The sequence below is a fragment of the Rhipicephalus sanguineus genome, chromosome 11 (assembly GCF_013339695.2).
Source record: "Rhipicephalus sanguineus isolate Rsan-2018 chromosome 11, BIME_Rsan_1.4, whole genome shotgun sequence".
In the NCBI taxonomy this organism is placed as follows: Eukaryota; Metazoa; Arthropoda; class Arachnida; order Ixodida; family Ixodidae; genus Rhipicephalus; species Rhipicephalus sanguineus.
The window spans coordinates 32,182,387-32,189,042 of NC_051186.1; the positions used below are offsets into that span (position 1 = coordinate 32,182,387).

Consider the following 6,656-nt stretch of genomic DNA (forward strand, 5'->3'; position numbering starts at 1 on the left):
GAAGTGAATGGTCATGGAAACCTTGTGGAACAAGTTTATTAACTGGATGCGATGGCTATTTGCGAATTATGATTTAGCTTGGGCATAACTATGTTATACGTGATGACGTTGCCCGATCGTCTCCGTCGCTGCTTGCTGCACTGATGTTAGCCTAGAAGAAAGAAAAGAATGGTGTGTTAATACTTTCAATTATTGATAATGCACTTAGTACATCACAGCAGATGGTATTAATACTTTAAATTATTGCACTTAGTACATCACAGCAGAAGTTAGGTACATTTATCTTTCTTTGGTTTTTTTGTAAAACAGCACATCAATCAATCAACGGGTGCAAATGTCACACTGTACAAGATTAAAGTGTAAAAGGTGCAGTTTTTGTGAAAAATATGTTTCAGTATTTCATTGGGAAAATATTTTATGGCTAAAGTATAGTGGGAGATACATTTTCATTTATACAAACTTTTTCTTTTAAGTCCGTCATGGCTGAAAAGAGTGCTGGATCACGTTTTCAGTATGGCCTAAGGTTTATACTTTACTTCATGAAATATGCGTGCACGTGTGCATTTGCTATTTTCATATTGCGAGAATTAAAAGATGTGCTCACTGTCTAAGACATAGCACAGCAAGTAAGACAGTATAACTTGGGGGTAGTCATGTAGAATTTGTGGTGCATCTGAGGTTGAAGAAGTCTCTTGCAACATTTGCAACTGCTGCTACCCTAAGACAGAGCAGCGCCAGCAAAAAATGTGTAGTGAAGCAAGCAGCTCTCACTTCGATGTTCTTGCTGCATGGTTGCCACCAAATTGCGCGTAATCAGGAAACCAGGGCCTCCAAGATGTCTGCTCGCATGCAGTGTGATCTCGGAGACCACAAGCTAAAGATGTAGCTAATAGTGGACATGTGGCTTTTGATCTGCAGTAATGTTTTCCACCAGTAATATTGTTTTATGAATTGTTATTCATATTATGAAGATCATGAGCATAAGACTGAGCTAAAAGTGTTGATCCGACTGCCTAATTGCACCGTTTTTCATTCCTGTTGGCTTACATGTGGATAGTACTTACCAGTGCACTAGAGTGGCCACTGTCTCCCTGGCTAGGCGTCGTCACATCTGAAACGAGAGATGACATAAGCCTGCTGAAACCAACAACCGCACTTGGTTGTTGGGTGTACCGTCGACCCGCACGTCTGCACACCACAGTGGGTGTGGAGAACTATACGGACGACATACCTGTGCCATTTGCACATTGGTAAGGTGTGCTCACTAAAAGAGATCAAGGATGCATTTGCTCAGATTCAATTGGCTATGACTGAAAGTGTTCAAGCAATGACCTAAAGACTAGTAAGGATTTTGTTCGAGATCACTTACGAAGGACAGGAGGGCTTGTCGGCAGGGGTGGGCGACCTAGGAATCGGAAAATGCGACAGTGCACTTGATGAATTCGAGCTAATTGTTGATTTGATGTCATAAGAACGGAGCCTATCTTTCACAGTTTGTGTCAAATATTCTCACTTAACCCTTTGACACGCTATGTACACAATTGTGTACACCACTTCTTTTTGTTAGTTGTATCGACTAGTGACTAAGAAAAAGACAGATGCGTTGAGCTTTGGATGAATTGAACCTCCTGCATAATGAATTTGTCTTCATTCAACTTCATTTTGCAGTGTACTGTTGCATATGATTACTTTGCTGTTCGATGTGCGTTCAATGTGCCGCTTCCCGCGAGCCGCGTCTAAAGTATAATTTTTCTTTGCTCAAGATTGACATAACCGAAAACGAATTCGCACTATATTTCTAGCCTGAGATTTGATTCTATTTATGTAAAAACAAGGCATGAATGACTTCAGAATAAACAAACATTTAATTACAATTTAACTGGGAACATTTGCCATAACACACAAATTAGTGTATTATGACATTATTTTTGTTACAATAGAATATCGAGCGCCTTGAAATAGCGTATTGATTTGACATATTTACAGACTGTTCTTCATAGGTGGCGTCTGAAAGGGTTAAGAAAGCCATAAACTGTCAGCGTGGTTCCTTCTTGAAGGAACGCATGACACATGGCCTGTTGAGATTTCTTTCTTATGTCACATGAGCCACGTAAGTGACCTTGTTTAAGGGCAATTTGAATTTTTCATAAATTTTGTGGATTTTCAGTGATGTATCTGTTAGTATAGGAAGAATGAGAAAAAGGTGCAAAAGCTGAATAAGAGCACTACTGTCACCACCTTCAGCAGAGTTGTACGAGAGATTTTATAACCAGAATATGGTGCAGGAGACCTCAATGCACTCCCCCCCCCTTGAATATGGGTGAAGATATGAATCGAGACACCTTATGCTGGCATGATGGGGAGCACTGCCAGCACCATTACGTAGTGTCTCATATGTCACCATGCACATGTGTGCAATTGGTAACATACGTATGATGGAAAATTACTGGAAAGTTAAACAGTGCAATATCAAACGCATACAAGAGGAACAATAGTAGGCAAAACATACGCACCGATATCAGTACCATGGCAGATCTCTCCAATGGTATACTCGGTCACAACCTAAACAAAAATGTCACCTCTGCCCACAAAATCGCGATGCGCCTGCCCTTTACCTGTGAAAGATAGTCGTGCTAGCTGGTTTCCACTCAAACCATAAATACTTTTTCTCAGCTAACGTAAATACTACACATATGGTTAAAGGTGCGTCGTGACTACCTAAAACTTCAAGTTTTGCTGAGCAACGATGTCAAGAGTCCATGACGAAATTTACCAGGACGTTCAAGTTTCCGACCTAAAACCAGCGACACAAACGTGCATCTGTATGGGAAGGTCAGCTACCTGATACACTCCAGAAGTGCTTAACATCACGATAATAAGCGCTATTGGATGGAGCATTTATGCAAATTCTTTGTGGGAAGGCAGCAATGGCTGTGTATATACTCTGTATAATGCCATTACCGTAGTACTTTGCGCATCCTCGTGTACCTTTCTTGAAGATGTAGCAGAGACTTAGAATGACGGTCACTATGGCGAGCAGGCTGATGAGCACCACGGCAAGCCAAGCACACGACAGGGGTGACGTAAAGGGCTCTGGCGCTGTTGTCAGGGCCGTGTGTCTTATTTCGTCGAATGTTCTGCAAGATAAAAGCGGCACCAGATGAAGAACCCAACTCGTAGTAGGAGTTGCAGCAGAAAGCATAACGGATTAATTATACTTGCATCGTTCTTCTCTTGATGCCTGCAATGGAGGGCAGCAAGGGTTGTTGTCTTAAGTAAAACATTGGTTTTGGCGAGTTGGTTCATGGTCAAACTTTTGGGAACACAGTGTTAAATTAAAAGCACAGGGACGGAGACACACGTTAGACTCAACGGGTGCTGTCTGTTGTTCTATGTCTATTCTAATGTCTGTGAAAGTCATAATGGCCTATTCACACTGCCTGCATTCGCGGATGCGAATTATTATGGCCAACTCTGTTCTGAAGTTGCCGCAAAAATAAAAAACATTGAAGCTGAGCTGCAGGTGATTCCTTTCCTCGCCCAATTTTACTACAGTTAGTTTTATTCAGACTGCAGATGGGCGTAGCCAGAAATATTTCCGGGGAGGGGGGGAGGGGTCAAACAACCTTTATGTATGTTCGTGTGTTGTATACACATGCAAAATTGAAAAATTTCAAGTAGAGTTGAACCTCCCTGGGCTACGCCAATGGCTATACATGCCTACTTTATTAAAGGCACTTCCGTGTTGGACGTGATGTTTCTTGTGCCACATTCCATCAGCGAAGGTGAAGTAGCAGTTTCTTGCTTTCTTTTTTATTGTGCCTGAAGCTAATAATTACTTTTGTATGTGACCTTTGGTTTGTGATTTAAATGTTGTAAAATAACAAAAAAAGAAAGCAGTTTCGCCACAAGGGCAAAGCAATGAATGGATAACAACAATTAAATTGTAATGTTATACGAAGTAGGGCTAGCAGCTAACTCTTTTGGACTCGATCTCACGTAACTCTACTAAACGCTGGTGTAAGGGTATACGGCCGCTCCAGGGAGAGCAGCTGTTTTCGTGCTGTCTGTCGTCTCGACGCAAAGCGGTGAGAGCACAGTACGTAGAAATGTATACGAGCCGTATACGATGTCTGCCGAGATAGTGCGCACCAGCGCTCGCGACAGTGCTCTCGACAGTGCTCTCACAGTTGCTGCTCGAGCGACGCAGCCCCCCCCCCCCAACTCCTTCGGCCTCCCCTCATGCTTCTTCACCCGACGAAAGATGGGCGAGGCGCTTCCTCTCTGCTTGAGGAGCAATCGACGGCAGGCCTGGCACGTACGTGGGTTGATGTTGTCCCTTGCGCCCTTCGTGCGACGGAGATGGCCGGCTCCTTTTATCTCTGCTTCAGCCGCGTTCGTTGCCAGCGCTCGCGCGCTTTACTCGTTGGTAAAACATACGATGTGCGGGGTGATGTTATCGATTTGGACTTTATACGCAACATGACGGCAACGGCAAAAACCCGTTGAGAGTGTCCATTTAATTGCTATCGCAATAAAACATGCGGCATGGTCGACTGTATGTGAAATCGAAATTTATTTACTCTGTATACTTAGTTACGAAGACTTCTTTTAAAGAGTTTGCAACACGCTTAAAATAAAGTTATGTGACTGGCGCCATTCATTGAGAGCGCAACGTGACTTCCGATTATGAAGGAGCGCCCACCTGTGGAACGTTGCCCCTGTGTGTCGGTGTCGTCGGCGACGTAGCCCCCGATGGAAACCCGTCTCACGGCCATTCTGCAGCCAAGCGCCAATTCACGGAGGAACGTCGAGACGATGATGATGATGATGATTTCCTTGATGCATGGCTCACACCCACTCTGGGGGATTGGCCAAGAAACGAGACGATGCAAGAGTTCTTTTTCTTCTGGTGGAGGCGCGTACCCACAGCGGAAATTCGATGTAAAAAAATAATCGCGAAGGCATCGGCAATGCCCACGCGGAGCACTTTCAATCGCGATTGCAAGGAGTCTAATCGTCAACTGACTTGACTGCGTTGCCAATTCTTAATTGAAAACACGGCGCTCGCCACTTCTGGCACCCTACGATATATATAGTTTTTCAAACAGCGCAGAAACGGGACACCGATAATAGACCACACGTGTGCGTACCAATTAACCACCATTTTGAGGTAGTAGGAGGGGCAACCTCGCACGCCAGTGGCGTAGGCAGAAATTTGTTTCTGGGGGAAAAGGGAGCGGGGGGAAGGGGGGCATAGGCGTGCGCACAGGGGGGGGGGGGGGGGGGCGCAAAATCTGCCCCGTACATTGACCCTTCTAGTCGCCTAAGAGGGGGAGGGGCGCAAAATCTGCCTCATACATGGACTTGGGCGCTGCGATGAACCTTCGCCCCCCCTAATGGGGAACCCTGCGCACGCCTATTGGGGGGGGGGGGCACTCCCTTGATCCGGCGTGGGGTTCGGGCAGGTACGTAAGCGCAGTCGAGTGTCATTTTGTGCTCTGTATCCCACGGGAGGAAAAAAATTGGGGGGGGGGGGGGGGGGGGGCACGGGGCCGGTGTGCCACCCCCTGACTACGCCGCGCACTATGACCTGAAAGTATATAGAGAGTATAGATGTCTCTGCTGAAAGTATACCGCGCGTGGCGTTATAAATGCACGAAAATGTGACAATGCGCGCGGCACTTTCGGAAGTCGAACAGCGGGCGGCGCGCTATCGATCCTGACACAATTAACATTTTTTTATAGGAAACTGTAAACGCGAAAAGATATACCGATCAAAAAGAAAAAAAGTTGTTTACTGACGTTTCGGCTTCCCATACACGTAAGCCAGGGGCCTGTTCATAATAAGAATGGCGCTGCGTAAAGTACATGACGTAAGCAGCGAAAGTACATCGTCGGACGTGTCCCATCACTCCTCTTCGTCTCCATAGGTATTCCAGGGTGGATGGATGGATGAATAACTTTATATTGAGGTCCTTCGGTGCGCGCGATTAGCGCGCAGAGGGCCGCTCCCACCAGGGGCGCGTAGCCAGAAATTTTTTTCGGGGGGGGGGGGGGTTCAACCATACTTTTTGTATGTTCGTGCGTGCGTTTGTATGTGTGCGTGCCTATATACGCAAGCAAAACTGAAAAATTTCGGGGGGGGGGGGGGGTTGAACCCCCCCAACCCCCCCCCCTTGGCTACGCCCCTGGCTCCCACGTCGGGACCAGGGGCTTGTTTGGTTTTCATATGCAAACTTCTTCTTTTTGGCCAGAACACGCGCACTTGACCAATCAGTATTGTGGCCTGTGGACTCCACGTGCTCAGCAAGGACATTCGGGGCCTCGTGCCGTTTCCTGACGTGCTGTTTCACTCTTTTTTTGAAGTCACCTCTCTCACCGATGTACTTGTCACAGTCATGGCTGCATAGGCGTGCGCACAGGGGGGGGGGGGGGGTGCGCCCCCCCCCCCCCCCAATCACCTAAGAGGGAGGGGCGCTAAATCTGCCCCGTACATTGACCCTTCTAGCTTCCTAAGAGAGGGGGGGGGCTAAATGCACCGTACACTTGACTTAGTAGGGTTGGGGGGGGGGGGCTGCGATGAATCTTCGCCCCCCCTGATGGGGAACCCTGCGCACGCCTATGCATGGCAGCCTAATTTTCGCTCAGCAACC

The 6,656-nt window shown here is 46.6% G+C and overlaps 1 long non-coding RNA gene across 1 annotated transcript; it reads right to left on the minus strand.

The window, feature by feature from the left end:
* Positions 1-24: 24 nt before the first annotated feature.
* Positions 25-4,829, minus strand: LOC119374015 (uncharacterized). The gene is made up of 5 exons (XR_005180059.2): positions 4,706-4,829; positions 2,989-3,137; positions 1,370-1,405; positions 1,065-1,111; positions 25-151 (listed from the first exon to the last, which is right to left on the minus strand). It is a non-coding gene; the product is annotated as an uncharacterized LOC119374015 (long non-coding RNA).
* Between the last annotated feature and the right edge of the window lie 1,827 nt (positions 4,830-6,656).